The 22,099-nt window shown below is 43.4% G+C and overlaps 1 protein-coding gene across 1 annotated transcript in view; it reads left to right on the top strand.

Annotated features, from left to right (window-relative positions):
• The first annotated feature begins 3,412 nt into the window (after window positions 1-3,412).
• Window positions 3,413-22,099, top strand: part of LOC124719029 (UDP-glycosyltransferase UGT5-like) — a 106,070-nt gene continuing 87,383 nt past the window's right edge. Inside the window, exon 1 of the mRNA XM_047244698.1 lies at window positions 3,413-3,488. The gene's annotated coding sequence lies outside the window, so the exon portion shown is untranslated. The remainder of the gene's footprint in view (window positions 3,489-22,099) is intronic.

Genomic DNA, 22,099 nt, shown 5'->3' with positions numbered 1-22,099 from the left:
TCAAGTAGTTCTAAGGTATAAAGGACTGATGACCTCAGCAGTTAAGGCCCATAGTGCTCAGAGCCATTTGAGCCTTCCAGTGTCTCCAGGTCTCTTGCACATATGTATCCTTCTTTTATGGTTCTTAAACCAAGTGTTAATGACGATTAAATTATTCTGTGTGCAGAATTCTACCTGGCGACTTCCCCTTTCATTCCCTTCCCCAGTCCATATTCACACACCATTTTTCCTTCTCTTCCTTTTCCTACTATCGAATTCCAGTGCATCATCAGTATGAAATTTTCGTGTTTCTTAACTTTCTGAATAAGTTCTTTTGTCTCTCCTCCCAAACTGCATAAGGCGAACCCGTGCTGGGGGAGGGGGGAGGGGGGTGGGGGGAAGGGGGGAGGGGTGGGGGTTAAACAGCAGACTATCGTGACGCATTGTTTGCCCTTTGAAAACTCTCCAACATCCACCCAGGGTAAGCGGACCATGAGGATAGTTTTCAGACACATACTCACATGTGGAATGAAAAGGATGTTGCTAAAATGGCATACAAAGGACATGTCTATTGAGAAGGCTCTCGGTGCTTTATAAAAAGTACATTATTGATGATACGGGATTTGCAGACACGTTTCAATAGTCTGTTAGTTTTTCGCACGCATTCTGAACACTTAATGTACAACGCATACTGCAGTGTTGCTATACTCATGCCAGAAGGAAAGAATGACTAAACAAATCTGAAGTACTGCCACAGATAAATGAACTCTTCTCGATAGTCGAAGAAATGACTAAACGAATCTGAAGTACTGCAACAGATTAATGAATTCTTCCCGATAGTCGAAAAAATGGCTGATTTCAGCCTAAATTTGAACAAAGAAGCAAATCTACCTCCAATATCATGACAACAAGTTCGAGGGTAGTAAGTATAGTTGCCTGGGAAAGCTTCATCGCCGAAGTCAAAATCAAAATATTCTCGACGAGCCTGACGTTTCTTCACTCTGACCGTGAATGTGAATCCTGGATCTGAAATTACAACGGTGAGAATCTTAGGTCGGTTGAGGTTCCGCCAAGTGTGATCCAACCGTAACACTCCTTTTCGTTTTATCGTGTACGATTAGCAATGGTAGCAATATCGCGCGCAATCGGTCGACAGGCTTTATCATCGCAACGAAGCACTTTGGGCCGGAAATACTAGCGCTTATAACCTTTTCTGGAATGTAAACAGCGCGTTCACATACATGGTGTGGTTGGTGCACTGCTTCCTAATGAATTAAATTCCTGTGTATTCTATCGTCAGTTATTAACAAAACTCGTCACATTTCAGAATAAATCTTCAGAAGCATTAAGAGCCGTGCTGGCCCCAGCTTATGCGTTGTTTTAGACCTTGACTGTTTCCCTGCGTTTGCTTTCCCATGGTTATTGCGGTTATGCCGTGGTTCTTCCTCTTTCTACGTGTGGCAGCAGCGGTGTGTATCGATATTCGCACCTTGTACTATCTTTGATCTGGTGCTTATAGTTTCCGGCTAGCCGGTGTGCGGCAGTCGGTCGGTTGGTGTGGATCAGCCAGGAAATCTCCGCGCGGCGCAGTGGGCCGGGCCAGCTGGCAGTCTCCATGCAGTGTGGCAGTGTGTGGGAGCTGTTCCGATTGCTACGAGGTTCGTGGCTCACCGACCCAGGACATCAGAGTCGAGTGGAGATTTAATTACCAAAGCCATTCTGTTCACATCGTGCCGTTGGTTTTCATGGTTGGCTGTTGGGGGTATTCCCGCGAGCAACAGCGAGTGTTCGAGTTGGCGAAAGTTAGGCCACCATCCGGCGGAGTTTAATTGTATTTTGGTTATTTGAAGTCCAAGTGCACCAGCGGAATTTTCTTCCTTGTGGCCGTTAGCGTCCCGGTTACCTGCCCTGGCCGCTGACGTAAAATTCAGGCAGTTTCCTTTCCTCACCGTGTTGTCGCTGTCCAACACGTGTGTGTAGTTTTGAGAGCTTATGCATACTTGCTTGTGGGCGGCTACGCCTTTTACGTTTTGGCATTGGAGTTCCTTCAGCAGTGGTCGGGTGGAAAGCAAGTCGTCTTGTCAGTGGGTCCGTTGATTGTCTCTTGGTTGGGTTGCCGGCGGATAGGATGTAGTTGGGCCGACTACCTGTCTCCCCTAAGCGAACGTTAATATTTAAAGTGCAGACCGACCCCGAAAAACTTCTGAGCGCCGCTGGCTGTACTGCCTTCTCTTATTGATGTTTGATTGTGTATTTTAATGGCTAATAGCCGATGGTTTGAATTTGTATGCTTTTAGTTGGGTTTTAAATAATAAGTCTTCAGCCGTTTTAAAATGGAATGTTCCTTACTTGTCAAGTCTTGCATTGTTTGGGGCTTCAGCCTCATTTAAAATATTTTTGGATAAAGCTTTGGGCCTTCTGCCTTCTGAAATATTATTGTAATTGTGTTTTTCAATCTTGGGCCTTCAGCCGTCTTACAATTAAAATTCCTTACTCGCTAAGTCTTAGATTGTTTGGGCCATCAGCCTCCTTTTTAAAATTATTTAAGGATGAAGCTCTGGGCCTTCTGCGTTTGAAAATGTATTGTAGTCGGGTTTTTAAATCATGGGCCTTCAGCCGACTTAAAATTAAAATTCCTTACTTGCTAAGTGTTAGATTGTTTGGGCCTTCAGCCTCATTTGAAATATTATTAAAGGATAAAACCTTGCGCTTTCTGCCTTTGAAAACTTATTGTAGTTGTGTTTTAAATCATGGGGCTGCAGCCATTTTAAAAATTAAAGAGATTGTTCCCTTAAGCGATAAGATTGTGTGACATATTCAGTCGATAGTTAAGCTGTAATGTTTGGGCAACTAAATAAAGTTATATGTATTCGAGTGTAACTGAAAGCCGCTCATTCTTGGCCCCTTTCCACAATTCCAACTACCTGTTCTGTTCCAACTACCAGGCGTTTCACATTAATTGAAGCACACAGAACATACACAGAGGCTACGTTAATCAATTTCTGCCCCTAAAATAGTGGCTTCTCTGCTCTTCAGCAGTGAAATCCCTTAATCCACACTGCATTTTGGACATAAAACCTCGTTGCGCTATTGTTTAAACGAAATTTTCTCATCCCTGACAGTATATAAACGGAAGAGGCTAACTGATGAACAGCAATAACCTTACACGCCTTTAGGAAGGAAAAATGTCTTAAGACTAAACCAATCAGCGAACTTTCACATTTCAACAGAAAACGTCAGCATGACAAGCCGTATTATCACATGACAGGTTAAAACTTCGTTACTGAAGTCACATGAGAGCGAGAGTATCGCTTTCTGTTCCCTGACTTGAGGGTATCGTTGCTGTGTCACGCCTACACAGCTATTCCTTTATCAGGCGGTCCAGTTTATAAACACTGCGGCAGGCGATCCACGCGCAGCTGTCTGGGCGAGGTCACTTCGCCTCCATTCGGCAGCACCGGTGTGATCATAGTCTGGAGGCGTACGAAAGAGTATCCAGGCACAATAAAGTAAGTCGGCGGCATTGCTTGCAAAAATTGGTGTCGCTTAAGCTGTGTGTATTCAGTGTACGTAAAGATGATTTTGAGTATATCTAGATGGCGGAAATGAGCGATAAACTTACCAAAGAATGTTTGTTAGATCCCGAGGAACCAGAGTCATAAAATACGAAACAAAGTTGAAGGAAAACGAGAGATATATGAGTGCGAAGTTGCCAGGAAAGATGGGGGGACACATTTCTTCTGTTTTTCCCTTCAGGGATTGTGAAACGAACCCTGTCGTCCAGGACCGGCTGCCACAAAGAACACAGATTCATCACAAGATGGGGAAACTCATAGGCGTTTATTGAGGCCTAAACGCTGTAGTGTGCCAGTGAGACAGATGACAACGTACATCATAGGGAAACTCAGTAGGATGTTGCTAGGGAGACATAGCAGTGTTAAATATGGCGGACCTAAGATCGGCAATAAAGGGAAACATTTATGAAACTATTTGAGGGGGGTAGGACGTCAAACGGGCCGACTTGGAGAAGGAGAGGCATCACAGGACATTTTAATTTCCAGTGTCTATACTTTTACAAATAAATTCATAAAACTTTGTCAGCATCACCAGGAAGGATTCAGGATTCACTCACTGCAGTGGAAGTTCGAAAACATAACGAAATAAATTATTTTCACGTGTGAAATTTCATCATTTTTTCACTTACTAATGGTTGCATTTGTTGATATAGGTACACTTCTCTTTATAAGTTAGATTCTTCGATGAATTTTGCACATCATACATACCATACTCACAGGTGTATGAAACTCTAGAATTTATTTAATTTATGAAAAAACGAATGAACTGTTATATTTTAAACTTCATGTTTAGGAAAAACACAAATTTTATAGTTAGTTACCTCAATGTTTACCACAGTTTTTAATAGATTTCGAAAATTCTAGAGTTTCATACACCTTTAAGTATGGTTTGTATGCTGTGCACAATTCATCGAAGAATCTCTCTTACTTATGAAGAAAAGTGTACCTATAGCAACAAATACTGCCATCAGTAAGTGAAAAAACGATGAAATTTCACATGTAAAAAAAATTAGTTCGTTAAGGTTTTTGAAGTTCCACTGCTATGAGTGTGAATTCTGAATCCTTCCTGTCATGCTGACAAAGTTTTTCGAATTTTTTTGTAAAAGTATAGACAGTGGAAATTAAAATGTCCTGTGATGGAGCTATTTAATCTGTGTCTTGATTTACTGTTACCGGTATACTGGTGGAATAGCTACTCATTCATGCTCTCCATACAATAATTTAAATATGATTTCATTGTTAACAATTTGACCTTGCAGTATGAGATGTCGACTACATTACTGCATTCCTGCTCCTGTATGGTAGTTTATTATCTTATAAAATTCATGGCACTTCCATAATTTTAACGCGTTTGAATTAATTTTCAAGCTTTACCCAGTAAATTTAAAAAATCTCGTTTAACGCTACCAGTTGTGCAAACCAATCTAAATTTGCTAAACGTTGATTGTTTAGCTTAAACAACTGTGTTGAGGTGATTTAACGGTAGCTGAGACAAGTTACAGTAAATGCACACACTTTTACACTCTCGTCACGGATTGTTATGCTATAAAAGGTTGTCAACATAAATTAAAGAACATAAAAAAGGAGCGCGTGAACTACCAATCTCTGCGGACACCTGGCACGTAACAGTTTACTAAGCAACAGATAATTACTGAAGTGAAATTGAAATTAGTGCACTATGATGAAAATTCCATGTTACGTGTGCTATAAAGTAATGAAACTAGGAAATGGTATTGAAGCCGAGAGAAAAAACTATAATAAATTTCTCTATTTCCGCATATGATCGCAAACTTGTTAAACCTTTGACTACCGGTTTCGGTCAGAAATGACCATCTTCAGAGCTCGGTACTGATTTGCTGCTTCAGCTTACAAAGCCTTTTGACTCAGTCGTATACCATACACGTCGCAGCTTGTGAAACTAGTGGCATGTCTGACTTACGACAGAATCGAAAGCCTCTGGAGAGTGAAGTAGTAAATCGGTACCGAGATCTGAAGATGATGATTGCTGACCGAAACAGTAAGTCTAAGGACCCAACAAATTTGTGATCACAGATGGAAATAACGAAATTTATTCTACTCTTTCTGGAGCACAGTTCTGTTCGAGACCATGATGTGATGCAATGTACAGTTGAACATCAGTGAGAGTTTGTCTGAACGTAAATGTGTGAGTCTGATGGTTCGGGAATACTAAACACACACACACACACACACACACACACACACACACACACACACGTCTGCGTCTGAATATTACTCAAAAATGGCGCAGAAAGTGTTCCCAGTGTGGCTGAAGTCTATTGCTACTGCGCAGTATCATGTGAACACAAACATGGAATAACGGAAACGATACCGCACTACTCTGGAACACTCCCAACTTATCTTAGCGCCACGTGTGGCTGCGAACATTGATAAGCGTTACTTCACGCCACTCCTCTTTTCAAGAGAGAACGAATGCCATTAAAGTAATATACACGGTTTCAGTAAAGGAAGACCGTAGTTGCTTGCTTATTTCAGTAGATAGAAAGTTACGAGAGTTAACCGTAAGGCAAAACACTCGACCCTTTGCGTGCTGTCATCAGCAGAAAACTTTTTTTTTTCACCATCTTGAATCTTTGTTCACGAACAGCTCGTCTCCAAATTTCGATTCGTAAAACGAACCGTGGCTTGGTTGTAGAGCGCATCGCTGGTGGCAGACGTGTTTTGTGTCCTTAAATTTCCTAAATGTGAGCCAATTGTGACGGTTCAGTCACGATTTCCTACACAATGGGTTTCGAAAAAGACCATCGCCTGAAACCCAGCTCGCGCTATTCGTCCACGAGACTCAGAGGGCCACAGACACGGGTTCCCAGGTAGATGCCGTGTTTCTTGACTTCCGCAAGGCGTTCGATACAGTTCCCCACATTCGTTTAATGAACAAAGTAAGAGCATATGAACTATCAGACCAATTGTGTGATTAGATTGAAGAGTTCCTAGATAACAGAAAGCTGCATGCCATATCAATGGAGAGAAGTCTTCCGAAGTAAGAGTGATTTCAGGTGTGCCGCAGGGGAGTGTCATAGGACCGTTGCTATTCACGATATACATAAATGACCCTGTGGATAACATCGGAAGTTCACTGAGGCTTTTTGCGGATGATGCTGTGGTATATCGAGAGGTTGTAACGATGGAAAATTGTACTGAAATGCAGGAGGATCTGCAATGAATTGACGCATGGAGCAGGGAATGACAATTGAATCTCAATGTAGACAAGTGTAATGTGCTGCGAATACATAGAAAGAAAGATCCTTTATCATTTATCTACAATATAGCAGGTCAGCAACTGGAAGCAGTTAATTCCATAAATTATCTGGGAGTAGGCATTAGGAGAGATTTAAAATGGAATGATCATATAAAGTTGATCGTCGTTAAATCAGATGCCAAACTGAGATTCACTGGAAGAATCCTAAGGAAATGCAATCCGAAAATAAAGGAAGTAAGTCACAGTACACTTTTTCGCCCACTGCTTGAATATTGCTCACCAGTGTGGGATCCGTACCAGATAGGGTTGATAGAAGAGATAGAGAAGATCCAACGGAGAGTAGCGCGCTTAGTTATGGGATCATTTAGTAATCGCGAAAGCGTTACGGATATGATAGATAAACTCCAGTGGAAGACTGCGAGAGAGACGCTCAGTAGCTCGGTACGGGCTTTTGTCGAAGTTTCGAGAACATACCTTCACTGAGGAGTCAAGCAGTATATTGCTCTCTCCTAAGTGTATCTCGCGAAGAGACCATGAGGATAAAATCAGAGAGATTAGAGCCCTCACAGAGGCATATCGACAATCTTTCTTTCCACGAACAATACGAGACTGGAATAGAAGGGAGAACCGATAGAGGTACTCAAAATACTCTCCGCCACACACCGTCAGGTGGCTTGCGGAGTATGTATGTAGATGTAGATGTAGAATGTCAGATATAAGCTTCAACAGACAAAACAATCCTTGGTTAGTACGAGGGTTGCACAGAAAGTAATGCACCGCATTTTTTTCTCAGCCGAAAACAACGCTACGAATGCGAAACGTTACATATCTATTATTTGAAGTCTCCTGAGTGAGCTTGCCATGTTTCCGTCACTTCCGACGTATAGCGTAACTGCAGGTCAGTTTCAAAGTGGCGTCTGTAGGTGATGTACGTTACAAGCAACATGGCGTCATTGAGTTTCTCACTGCAAAGAAAGAAACCGTGGGGGATATTCACAAACGCTTGTGCAAAGTCTATGGAGCATCTGCTGTCGACACAGGTACAGTTACAGAAGTCGCTGGACACAGAGGGTGAGGCCATCAGAAGGCGGTTCGGCGGAGCTCCACGGGGAGACCATCGGGACTGTCACACCTGACATGCTGCAACGAGTTGATGTTGCCACTCACGTGGACAGACATTACAACTCGCCAGATTGCGCTGCATCTGTCAGTCAGCAAAGGAAGTGTGAATGCAATTATGCGCACTTTTGGATATTCAAAATTTCGTGTAAGATGGGTCCCGCAGTGTCTAACGATGGATCACAAATCTCACAGAAAAAACATTTGTCTTGATTTCTTACAATATTTTGAAGCTGAGATGGAGGCATTCTTGTCCCAAATTGTGAGAGGTGATGAAACCTGGGTTCTCCATTTTGAGCCCAGTGCTTCCACCTCTAAGGCCATGAACATGTCCATTATAATTATCCGGACTGTTATGCCGTGGTCGGTTGATGAATTCTGTTTCGATTTCCAACGTTTCGTCTCCGACTGCGGGAGACATCTTCAAGGGGGTCCGTAGCTCGATGGAAGGTCCAACACACACACTGGCTCGCTACTGACTATCCGCGCGCTCCCACGCCGCGGCGTGACGTCACGTGTTTTGAAAACGTCAGTGCAATTGGCCGATGTCCGTCGCCGTCGATCGCCGTTGCCATCACCCAGTGGTGGACGGGTGGTACACATTTTCTTAAGCACCGGCATCCATATACCGTTTAATTTCGCGCCCTCCTCCTTTCGGTTGAAATTATTTGGGTGTTTAGCGATTTCGATTGCCTCCCTGTAGAGCCTTTTGTAATATCCGCTTGTGGCCGCTAGTACTTGCGTCTCCTCGAAACGAATATTGTGGTTCGCTGGCTGGAAAGCATGCTCCGCAACAGCTGATCGCTCCGTTTCTCCTCTTCTACAATTTCCCTTGTGCTCTTCCAAACTTTTAGAAACAGTTCTTTTAGTGGTACCCACATAAACATCACCACAGCAGCATGGGATCCTATACACTCCAGCTTTTTCCAATGGTTTGCGAGCGTCCTTGGCAGGCTTAAGGTATTCCTGTATCTTCCTGGTGGGCTTGTAAATTACGAGCTACGGACCCCCTTGAAGATGTCTCTCCGCAGTCGGAGACGAAACATTGGGAATCGACACAGAATTCATCAACCGACCACGGCATAACAGCCCGGATAATTATAATGGACATGATATTTCCGGCCTGGAAGGTCTACATTTTAGTATAAGGCCATGAACACCGTGTTCTGGGACTGTCAAGGTGTGATTCTCATTGATGTGACGCCAAGAGATGGCACCATTAATTCAGAAGAATGTGTCAACACATTAACAAAACACAAGACGCGCTCTCGGCGACTTCGGAGCGACAGCAGCTCTGGAAATGTTTTGCTGCAACACGATAACGCTAGGCCCCACAAAAATCTGAGGGTTGGACTCTATTGCCCGATCCACCATACAGCTCTAAACTAACCCCCTCGGACTTCCACTTGTTTGGGCCATTAAAAGAAGCCATTCGTGGAAGACGTTCTGAGGAAGACGAGGTGGTGATTCACACAGTGAAGCACTGGCTCCTCCACCAGGACAAGGATTGGTGCCGACAGGGCATACACGCCCTTGTTTCGCGCTGGAGGAAGGCCATAGTACGGGATGGAGATTACATGGAAAAATAGGGTGTGTAGATAAAACACCATTTCTTCGTGTGAGTAATTTTCGTTAAGTTCAATAAAGAATTGTTGAAGAAAACATGTGCTGCATTACTTTCTGGGCAACCCTCGTACAAAGCGATTGGTGACATCGGGTGCTATGTGTTGCGAAGAAAACAGTCTGTTCGGGACCGAGAACAGATTACATGGTGCGTATGTGGGAATCTTTCGTCAGGAAAACGAATAAATAGGCGACACGTGCGCCAGGGATCTGTAAATACGACAGTCAACTGTCTGTCTCCGCTAACATTTGAGTGTAAAACCAAACTGGCTGCAGATCTTACATGCTCTGACTACCCGGAACCATGTGCTTCGTTCTGACTTTTACAACAGCTTTTGCGGCTACACGAGTAAGACTGTTTACCACAGAAGTTGGTTTTCAGTGACAAAGCGACGTTTCATGCATGGAAACGTGAAGTGTAATAACGTGCGTGTTCTCCCATACCAACCACACAACCATCACCCACGTTTGGGGCACAGAACATCTACACGACATTGTGGAAAATATTCATGATTCACGTAAACTTAACGTTATCTGTGCCACATCCTCTTCAAAACTTTATGAACAGGTTTCCTTTGTGGAGAAACTTGTGAGTAGTTTGGTTTACCATTTCAGGCACCACCAGTAAGTTACGCAACAGTTCCAGCGAGAACATTGGAGGCTTTATTTCTCAAGAGGACGGCGCTCCACCACACTTACTTTCATACGTTTGCCTGAAAGTCGAGCTGCCGCACCACTGAACTGGTAATGCTTCAAGTCACGACCCTCCTTCATTAGTGCCTTGATCATCTGACTCGGCTCTCTGTGATTTCTTCCAATGGGGTCACATCAAAGACAGTGTCACCTAATTTGGGGGATTTGCCTAGAAAGGATTGCTAATGTGGTCCCTGATATCAACCGTGATGCGTTGGGAAATGTAGGGCAAGAGTTTCAATAACATACTCACGTTCGGCTCCTCAAACGTAGCCCATATTGAGCAACTAATGTGAACTAAGAACGTGGAAATGCCCCACCCACTTATATGAGACTATTATTTTCTGTACATCTTGTAGCTTTCACGCAGTCATGCTAGTAAACATTATTTACACTAAGATCTAAGTAGCCAAAATCTCTGCAAATCTTCTGTATAATGGTCAGCTTTGAACTCTATTTAGTGACTGTACTCCTCGGCTTCATAATATAAGTACCTTATAGGCATTTGATGTGATACACTAGAAGAATGTCTGATAAGGCAGGACGATAAGCGTACTGTCACGTACAGAATTTATTCATATGTCACTAACATTGATGATAAACTGGTTCTGGCGTTAACGTGATTAGTCAACATTAACAGTTTTTCGGCTGAAGGTAAGCCTCGTTTATGTTATTCATAAATCGACAACATAGCGCTACATAACCCTCACAACGACTATGCCGGTCTGAATTTGCAGACACAAAAAATGGAAGAGCAGTGTTTATGCGGGTGGAACATAGTTAAGGAAAAGAAAGATCTGAACTAAGTACAACAAATAGCACTATTAAACTGTGTTACGTTAACATATAAACATATAGTGATACGTAACGCTCAAGACCGCTAGAAACCTGTAGTACACGCAAAAATGTTTTGCGTCATGGAATAAAAGAAACCATTCAGCGCACACTCCGCTGCAGAGTGAAAATCTCATTCTGGAAACATCCCCCAGGCTGTGGCTAAGCCATGTCTCCGCAATATCCTTTCTTTCAGGAGTGCTAGTTCTGCAAGGTCCGCAGGAGAGCTTCTGTAAAGTTTGGAAGGTAGGAGACGGGGTACTGGCAGAAGTAAAGCTGTGAGTACCGGGCGTGAGTCGTGCTTCGGTAGCTCAGTTGGTAGAGCACTTGCCCGCGAAAGGCAAAGGTCCCGAGTTCGAGTCTCGTTCGGGCACACTTAATCTGCCAGGAAGTTTCATATCAGCGCACACTCCGCTGCAGAGTGAAAATCTCATTCTGCATTCAGAAAAAGTTTTTCAGAGCCTGCACATCTGCGAATGTGAGCTACCTTTGATTCATGGGAAGGAGGAAATGAAAGAGTAGGCCTTATGAAATTAAAATAATAACTTCGCTGTGAAACAAAGAAAACTGGTAATCTGAAGTAAGACAGTCTACTGGAAGATGCACCTTTGGCACAGCCGTGGTATTGAAATATGCTGTTGCTCCACGTACTGTAGTGTGATTGGAGCCTGTTCAACACCCTATCCACAGGCAAGATCGTTACAACACAAACTACTGAGCGTTATAAGCGGTAGTGACCTGATCTGACTAGCGTTGTGCCCAGGTTTTCAACCTGAGTGACTCCGTGCACCACACGAACCTGCCACTGTCAACCGGGTCGCACTGGGCACTACCTACACAAGTATTTAACCGCACCGGACACAGAATTAGCCACCACAATCACCTCTAGGCTCAACATTGGCTACAATTCGGCGAGGAAGGGACTCCACAAGATCCAGCTGAAGCTTCGCATTGTGTTACATTGAAGAGTCAAAGAAACTGGAACACCTGGCTAATATCGTGCAGCGTGCCAACGATCACGTAGAAACCCCCAACACGCCGTGGCGTGGACTCGACTAATGTCTGAAGTAGTGCTGGCGGGAAGTGACATCATGAATCCTGCAGGCCTGGCCATAATCCCGTAAGAGGACGAGTGGAGATTTCTGAACAGCACGTTGCAAGACATTCCAGATATGCTCAATAATTTACATCTCTTGGGAGTTTGGTTGCCAGCGGAAGTCTTCAAATTCGGAAGAGTGTTCATGGAGCCACTCTGTAGCAATACTGGACGTGTGGGGTGTCGCATTGTCCTGCATCGAATTGCCCGTCAGAATGCACGATGGATGTGAATGGATGTAGTTGATCACACAGAATGCTTACGTACGTGTCACCTGTCAGATTCGTATCTAGACGTATTAGAGGTCCCGTGTCACTCCAACTGTATATGCCCCACACCCTTACAGAGCCTCGACCACCTTCAACACTCCCCTGCTGACATATATTTACATCTACATTTATACTCCGCAAGCCACCTAACGGTGTGTGGCGGAGGGCACTTTACGTGCCACTGGCATTACCTCCCTTTTCTGTTCCAGTCGCGTATGGTTCACGGGAAGAACGACTGTCTGAAAGCCTCCGTGCGTGCTCTAATCTCTCTAATTTTACATTCGTGATCTCCTCGGCAGGTATAAGTAGGGGGAAGCAATATATTCGATACCTCATCCAGAAACGCACCCTCTCGAAATCTGGACAGCAAGCTACACCGCGATGCAGAGCGCCTCTCTTGCAGAGTCTGCCACTTGAGTTTGTTAAAAATCTCCTTAACGCTATCACGATTACCAAATAACCCTGAGACGAAACGCGCCGCTCTTCTTTGGATCTTCTCTATCTTCTGCATCAACCCGATCTGGTACGGATCCCACACTGATGAGCAATACTCAAGTATAGGTCGAACGCGTGTTTTGTAAGCCACCTCCTTTGTTGATGGACTACATTTTCTAAGGACTCTCCCAATGAATCTCAACCTGGTTCCCGCCTTACCAACAATTAATTTTATATGATCATTCCACGTCAAATCGTTTCGCACGCATACTCCCAGATATTTTACAGAAGTAACTGCTACCATTGTTTGTTCCGCTATCATATAATCATACAATAAAGGATCCTTCTTTCTATGTATTCGCAATACATTACATTTGTCTATGTTAAGGGTCAGTTGCCACTCCCTGCACCAAGTGCCTATCCGCTGCAGATCTTCCTGCATTTCGCTACAATTTTCTAATGCTGCAACTTCTCTGTATACTAAAGCATCATCCGCGAAAAGCCGCATGGAACTTCCGACACTATCTACTAGGTCATTTATATATATTGTGAAAAGCAATGGTCCCATAACACTCCCCTGTGGCACGCCAGAGGTTACTTTAACGTCTGTAGACGCTTCTCCATTGATAACAACATGCTGTGTTCTGTTTGCTAAAAACTCTTCAATCCAGCCACACAGCTGGTCTGATATTCCGTAGGCTCTTACTTTGTTTATCAGGCGACAGTGAGGAACTGTATCGAACGCCTTCCGGAAGTCAAGAAAAATAGCATCTACCTGTGAGCCTGTATCTAATATTTTCTGGGTCTCATGAACAAATAAAGCGAGTTGGGTCTCACACGATCGCTGTTTCCGGAATCCATGTTGATTCCTACATAGTAGATTCTGGGTTTCCAAAAACGACATGATACTCTAGCAAAAAACATGTTCTAAAATTCTACAACAGATCGACGTCAGAGATTTAGGTCTATAGTTTTGCGCATCTGCTCGATGACCCTTCTTGAAGACTGGGACTACCTGTGCTCTTTTCCAATTATTTGGAACCTTCCGTTCCTCTAGAGACTTGTGGTACACGGCTGTTAGAAGGGGGGCAAGTTCTTTCGCGTACTCTGTGTAGAATCGAACTGGTATCCCGTCAGATCCAGTGGACTTTCATCTGTTGAGTGATTCCAGTTGCTTTTCTATTCCTTGGACACTTATTTCGATGTCAGCCATTTTTTCGTTTGTGCGAGGATTTAGAGAAGGAACTGCAGTGCGGTCTTCCTCTGTGATACAGCTTTGGAAAAAGGTGTTTAGTATTTCAGCTTTACGCGTGTCATCCTCTGTTTCAATGCCATCATCATCCCGGAGTGTCTGGATATGCTGTTTCGAGCCACTTACTGATTTAACGTAAGACCAGAACTTCCTAGGGTTTTCTGTCAAGTCGGTACATAGAATTTTACTTTCGAATTCACTGAACGCTTCACGCATAGCCCTCCTTACGCTAACTTTGACATCGTTTAGCTTCTGTTTGTCTGAGAGGTTTTGGCTGCGTTTAAACTTGGAGTGAAGCTCTCTTTGCTTTCGCAGTAGTTTCCTAACTTTGTTGTTGTACCACGGTGGGTTTTTCCCGTCCCTCACAGTTTTACTCGGCACGTACCTGTCTAAAACGCATTTTACGATTGCCTTGAACTTTTTCCATAAACACTCAACATTGTCAGTGTGGGAACAGAAATTTTCGTTTTGATCTGTTAGGTAGTCTGAAATCTGCCTTCTATTACTCTTGTAAACAGATAAACCTTCCTCCCTTTTTTTTGTATTCCTATTAACTTCCATATTTAGGGAAGACCATGCATTCATGAGGTTGCCTCCATATCCGTTCACTTCCATCCGTTCTATACGTGCCTCGTCCGACCAGGCGTCATGTTTCCAGTCATTAACGGTGCAATGTCGGTGCTGACGGGCCCAGCCGAGGCATGAAGCTTTGTGTCGTGCAATCATCAAGGGTACACGAGTGGGCCTTCGCCTCTGGAAGCCCATATCGATGGCGTGGTTCGCACGCTGACACTTGTTGAGGGCCCAGCACTGAAATTTGCAGAAATCTGCGGAAAGGTTGCACTTCTGCCATGTTGAACGATTCTCTTCAGTCGTCGTTGGTGCCTTTCTTGGAGGATCTTTTTCCGGAAATGTCGAAGATTTGATGTTTTACCAGATTCCTGATATTCACGGTACATTCGTGAAATGGTCGTACGGGGAAATCCCCACTTCATCGCTGACTGGGAGATGTTGTGTCCCATGGGTCGTGCTCCGACTATCACACCACGTTCAGACTCACTAAAATCTTGATAACCTGTAACGGCAGTAACAGATCTAACAACAGCGCCAGACACTGGTCGACTCAGCGCCTATTCTGCCTGTTTACATATCTCTGTATTTAAATACACATGCCTATGTCGGTTTCTTTGGCGTTTCAGTGTAATTAGTAAATGTTACCTACGTAATGGAGGAATTTTTCATATTTACTATCAAGAAAATTGTTGATGTGTCTATCAGTTACCCAGTTCATTGTTAGTATCACATACGAGTATATTGTTTCTCAGGTTAACATCTCTTTTTCACCAAACGTACTAATCGTACAGGGGTGAATGGTGTATCGTTATAAAGGTCTTTTCTTAAGCGGGTTCTGACGCTGCATACCGGTTTCGTTTTAAAACGTACTACTTGTGGAGAATTTTATCATAAAAATGTTTCTGAACTATCAATATGCAAAAGCGCATCATGAATGCCCAACTTCACACCTATAAAGGGTTATTACAAATGATTGAAGCGATTTCACAGCTCTACAATAACTTTATTATTTGAGATATTTTCACAATGCTTTGCACACACATACAAAAACTCAAAACGTTTTTTTAGGCATTCACAAATGTTCTATATGTGCCCCTTTAGTGATTCGGCAGACATCAAGCCGATAATCAAGTTCCTCCCACACTCGGCGCAGCATGTCCCCATCAATGAGTTCGAAAGCATCGTTGATGCGAGCTCGCAGTTCTAGCACGTTTCTTGGTAGAGGAGGTTTAAACACTGAATCTTTCACATAACCCCACAGAAAGAAATCACATGGGGTTAAGTCGGGAGAGCGTGGAGGCCATGACATGAATTGCTGATCATGATCTCCACCACGACCGATCCATCGGTTTTCCAATCTCCTGTTTAAGAAATGCCGAACATCATGATGGAAGTGCGGTGGAGCACCACCCTGTTGAAAGATGAAGTCGGCGCTGTTGGTCTCCAGTTGTGGCATGAGCCAAATTTCCAGCATGTCCAGATACACGTGTACTGTAACGTTTTTTTCGCAGAAGAAAAAGGGGCCGTAAACTTTAAACCGTGAGATTGCACAAAACACGTTAACTTTTGGTGAATTGCGAATTTGCTGCACGAATGCGTGAGGATTCTCTACCGCCCAGATTCGCACATTGTGTCTGTTCACTTCACCATTAAGAAAAAATGTTGCTTCATCACTGAAAACAAGTTTCGCACTGAACGCATCTTCTTCCATGAGCTGTTGCAACCATGCCGAAAATTCAAAGCGTTTGACTTTGTCATCGGGTGTCAGGGCTTGTAGCAATTGTAAACAGTAAGGCTTCTGCTTTAGCCTTTTCCGCAAGATTTTCCAAACCGTCGGTTGTGGTACGTTTAGCTCCCTGCTTGCTTTATTCGTCGACTTCCGCGGGCTACGCGTGAAACTTGCCCGCACGCATTCAACCGTTTCTTCGCTCACTGCAGGCCCACCCGTTGATTTCCCCTTACAGAGGCATCCAGAAGCCTTAAACTGCGCATACCATCGCCGAATGGAGTTAGCAGTTGGTGGATCTTTGTTGAACTTCGTCCTGAAGTGTCGTTGCACTGTTCTGACTGACTGATGTGAGTGCATTTCAAGCACGACATACGCTTTCTCGGCTCCTGTCGCCATTTTGTCTCACTGCGCTCTCGAGCGCTCTGGCGACAGAAACCTGGAGTGCGGATTCAGCCGAACAAAACTTTATGAGTTTTTCTACGTATCTGTAGTGTGTCGTGACCATATGTCAATGAATGGAGCTACAGTGAATTTATGAAATCGCTTCAATCATTTGTAATAGCCCTGTATTTTACGAAGCTGACTTATTGATCACTTATTGTTTTAAAGTACTTATTAACTACATAACCTGTATTCAGAATTGTCATAGATAACATCCGTGACTACTACAATAGTCCATTATCTCTGCCCCTATCCCTTAAAGAAAACGGAAAACAAAAAGTCCGCAAAGTTTACATTCTTACGCGAAATATCGTTTACACTGGGGTATTGTAACGCTTTGTAAACAATTTTGTTAAAAATTATGTGCATGAAAGTAGATGGAAATAAGGGTGTATCATAAATTCGCGATTATTATTTCACGTCGTTCGGTTCATTTTTATAGATGCTTTCTTTTCATCCGCCCACTGCCCCTATCCCAAAGATTAGACTAATGCCAAATACTGTCATTATTCACAACTACACAAGTGCGAAAATTTCGCACAGGTCAACTGTTTACAATCGATGCTCATCTGACTGACACCGGGGAAACTGTAGGAATACCAGGGATAAACTTATCATCTGATCCAAACGTGCCTTTTCGATTGACAAGAAGACACCTGAATATTAAAATCTCGTTTTCTATCACTATGAACAAGTCGCAGAGAATAACGTTTCAAAGAGCAGGATTGTATTTACCAAATCTCGTCTTTACTTGATTACAATTGTTATGTAGCCGTCTCAAGGGTAATTAGATCAACTGCTATTTTTCTATCCGTTAAAGAAAACGAAAAACAAAAAGTACGCGAAGATTACCTTCTTAAGAATTGTAATACTCCGTAAGAAATTTCATTCAAAATAATTTTCATGGAAATGTATAGACAAATATGTGTCATAAATTGCTGAACATTATTTCACGCCGTTTGTTTCATTTTTAAATATGATTTCTCTTTATTCTCACGGCTACTCTTTTCCAACGACTACATTTGTTCCAAACACTGTTACTTAAAACTAATAGTGCGAAAGTTTATTTTAATCCTGGACGAATCTTTCGTATTCACACATGTGTGCAAGCTGACAACTGTAACTGATGAATTTTTATACAACGTTTAAACACTTTTATGGTGGGTAATTGACGTACATATAAATCAACAATCGGCTTTTAAATTTCAGCGGCAGACAGCACATCTTATCGTCGCATCCACTTGTGATGAACAGTTTTGTTATCTGTGGCCTCACTTGCGTGCGCTGCTGCTGTGTCACGCACTTAAGACGGCTCCTTTATCTGGTAAGGCCAGTTCACACGGCTGGCGATAGAGGCGGGACGCGCAAGCTCAGTCCGGCTTCACCCAGCAGTCGCAACGTACCAGCGCGAATAGCGCCCTAGGCTGCAGGAGCACTGCTTGAGAAACCTGGTGTGGTGAAACTGGCTTCGTCGTACCAGCAGCGTGTGTATTCAGTGTACTTAGTGTTGCTGTCGAGCGAGTCAACAGTGTGGAAATGAGCTGTTAGGATAGCTTACGTGCTAAACCTGGAGAAATGCCAGCTCTAAAATATGAAGTAAAGATAAAGAAAAACGATAGAGCTGTTATGGTAAAGTTACAGAAAGGTTGGAAGTAATATTTCTTGTGACTGTGTCTATAACCTTGAGAGGCACCCACTTGCCTTGCTTATATTGTGGCATCAAGCAGTCAGGCCTGCAACATGAGTGGTCTGCCAAGCGAGTGGATTTATTCTTACTTATCTAGTAACATCAATGACTGATTATGAGCTCTAGTACCCACAATTAAGCTACAAATTATTCTCCTGTTTGAATATTACGCAACGGAAACGAATAACGCATATCTGACTATTGGGAATTTACACAACTCTGATTGTTCACTACACTCTGGCAATACCACATTTTCTTTCTTACCCAACGGCTTTGACCAACACGTGGCCGCCGGCCGCGGTGGTCTAGCGGTTCTAGGCGCTCAGTCCGGAACCGCGGGACTGCTACGGTCGCAGGTTCGAATCCTGCCTTGGGCATGGATGTGTGTGATGTCCTTAGGTTAGTTAGGTTTAATTAGTTCTAAGTTCTAGGCGACTGATGACCTCAGAAGTTAAGTCGCATAGTGCTCAGAGCCAGCCAGCCAGCCAACACGTGGCCATCGCACTGAATATGAATGGCGCACAAATTATAAATTCTGGGTACCATGACTACACACTATTTGAAGAACAAGGCCCACTATCTTTTTCTTTTCACTATCTTTTTTATTCCGATAAATCCTATTATGATTCAAAGATAACCTAAACACACCATTACATTTTATACAACAATTACACATGAGAAACTCCGCCCAGTGGGCATGGCTTTACATCGGTGGTTCTCTATCTTATGGTCTCGTAATTGTCTAACACTACAGTGCACTTTCTGGATAGGATGGCTGATCTTTTGCTATACCTCACACTACGACTCTCAAACCCATCATCACGAAAATTTCCTCCAGACCGAGCGGTACAAAAAGGAACATGCATAACCCACTGCCTGTGAACCTGTCTTGCTACTCTCCCATGCAAACCACACATACTTAAATTACATGAAATACATCACATTGGCAACATACATCACAAAGAATAGTCACAACGTTATGATCACTTCACTTCCAGCTTTCGCACTTCAATTAGTGTTCATCCCAGTTTCACACGACACTGCCCCACTTCGTAACTTTTCTTTCCTACTACCAACTCTGGACGATATATGCACGTCTTCCTGTGCAATGCAAGCCAAGTGGCGTTGCTGGATAGACGGCTGACTCACCTCTCAGAGTATTGGAGTTTGAATATAGCGTCACACGGAAACATAACACGCAAAGTAATATTAAGATCATATTCACCACACACGCAAGTCCTCAACTGATACCATGGACGAGTACTTCTTTTTATCCTTTGTCTCATACACAGATTGAGACTCACACAGTACTCAGCACGTGGAAGTTCTCGTCTCTAATTTCAAGTCCTGCACACGCCATTTCTTAAATATTTCCAACTTACAGTACACACGCCAGTAATTCAGCTTAACTTTAGCACTCGCAAGTATTTCAACTTATTGCTACACGTGGTTTCATTGTGACCAACCGAAGATTACTACGATCCCCTTAATATTACCTGCCTGACATTTAATTCTCCCCACAAAAGTTCCTGAAATAGAGAAATTATTATTCCAAACTACTCTTAAACATTCCACATGCATACCATTCTCTCCACTCTTTTGTCTTTACGGAGCACACCTAAGACAGGTCTTACCAACACAAGATCCAGCGCCAGAGTGCTGAAACATGGCCGTTCTTCAGGTCAGCTCGCACCTCCCTCGAGGTAGGGGCGCACCATGTTACCGTATTGGCCAGCCACATTTCAGGCGCTCAAAGCTCAGGTAAATTTCATCTCTTTGGTTCCACCAAAGGTGACCAAAGGACCGTCTCAAAGATGATCATATATTGCACATTCACTATATGCGGTTAGCAGACGACCATACATTCATTCATTTCGCAGATCTCAGCAAATTGGATATAGGGATTTACTTTGTGGAAGTGCACATGTGATCAGTTAAATAAATAAATTGTCATTCTTTCCTACACTGATATCCGGCTTCAGTGTATTAAGTGAAATTGAGTTATTATTACAAAAAATATGTTGTTCTGATTAGAATAACGAAGAATGTTGTACCTATTTTCAATGTCGGGCGGACTGTACCCTTTCAACCTAAAATACAGCGGAACAATACGGTTTATTATGACATGTGAAGCGAGATATAGTCGTCCACGTTCATAGCCAAAAGTGTCCACATCTGTGATACACTATGAGCCGGTAGCAGAAAACATTATCTTAGCAGGTATTATGGTTATCCAAAATGTCGATAATCCAAACAAGAGCGGCGCGTGCATCACGGCGTCGGCGTGACAGCAGTACAGAAATTCTCCAGTGGCAGGCGCTACAAGAGAGGCGATGCGTCACAGAGAGGTTTGCTATAGAAATTTCGAGGGACAGTTCTTTACGGAAAATGTCGGACAACATATTAATTCCTTCCGCATTTTGTTGTTGTGGTCTTCAATCCGAATACTGGTTTGATGCAGCTATCCATGTTACATTATCCTGTGCAAGCCTCATCTCCGATCTCCGAGTAACTACTGAAACTTACATCGACTCTAGATTCTTGCAATTTGGCCCAATATATACTAATGCACCCGTGGTCTAGGGGTTCCTATGTTCCTGTTTGGTGACGGAGAAATCGCGGCCACACCTCGTACAATGACTCCTGCTCACTCTGCCCTCGAGCCCATACCTTCTATGCCTTCATCCTATGACAAAAAAGGGGGGAGGGTAGCGTCTTTGATTAGTAATCAGAATTCTTCGGTCCTGGGTTCCAAACTCGCCAACGCTTAAATTTTGATTAATAGTCAGCACTGGCGGCCGAAGACTTTCGGCATAAAGAGCCACCCTCATTCTGCCAACGGCTTTGTCAAAGAGGGCAGAGGAGCAGACAGAAGTTGAGGGCGCTCTCTTGACCTTCGGGTGGGAAACTGCACCTTAAGGTGAAAGAATCAGTAATGATCAAAGGCATGAAGATGCAGAAGGCAATGGAAACCACTGCATTAAAGACACGTAGTGTGTATCCACAGGACATGTAGCCTGTGATTGAAATAGTGTGATGACGACCCTTCCATTGGCGAAAGATTCTGGAATAGTCCCGCATTCGGATCTCTGGGAAGGGAAAGCCAAGGGGGAGGTGACCAATGGAAAAAGATTGAGTAACCAACGAAAGAGTAACGTTATAAGAGTCGCGGCGTGGACTGTCAGAAATTTGAATGCGGCGGGAAGCTAGAAAATCCGAAAAGGCTCAACTCGATATAGTGGGGCGTCAATGAAGTGGAATAGAAAGACGACAAGAATTTCTGGTCAGTTGAGTATAGGGCAGTATCAAGAGCAGCAGAAAATGGTATAACGGGAGTAGAAATCGTTATGAATAGGAAAGTAGGGCAGAATGTGTGTTACTGAGAACAGTTCAGTGATAAGGTTGTTCTTATCATAAACGACAGCAAACCAACACCGACATCGATAGTTCAGGTATACATGCCGACGTTGCAAGATGAAGAGATAGAAAAAGTATATGAGGATGTTGAAAGGGTAATACAGTACGTAAAGGAAGATGAAAATCTAATAGTCATGGG

This window comes from Schistocerca piceifrons, chromosome 10 (genome assembly GCF_021461385.2).
Source record: "Schistocerca piceifrons isolate TAMUIC-IGC-003096 chromosome 10, iqSchPice1.1, whole genome shotgun sequence".
Lineage (NCBI taxonomy): Eukaryota > Metazoa > Arthropoda > Insecta > Orthoptera > Acrididae > Schistocerca > Schistocerca piceifrons.
This window is presented reverse-complemented; position numbering and strand designations above follow the sequence as displayed.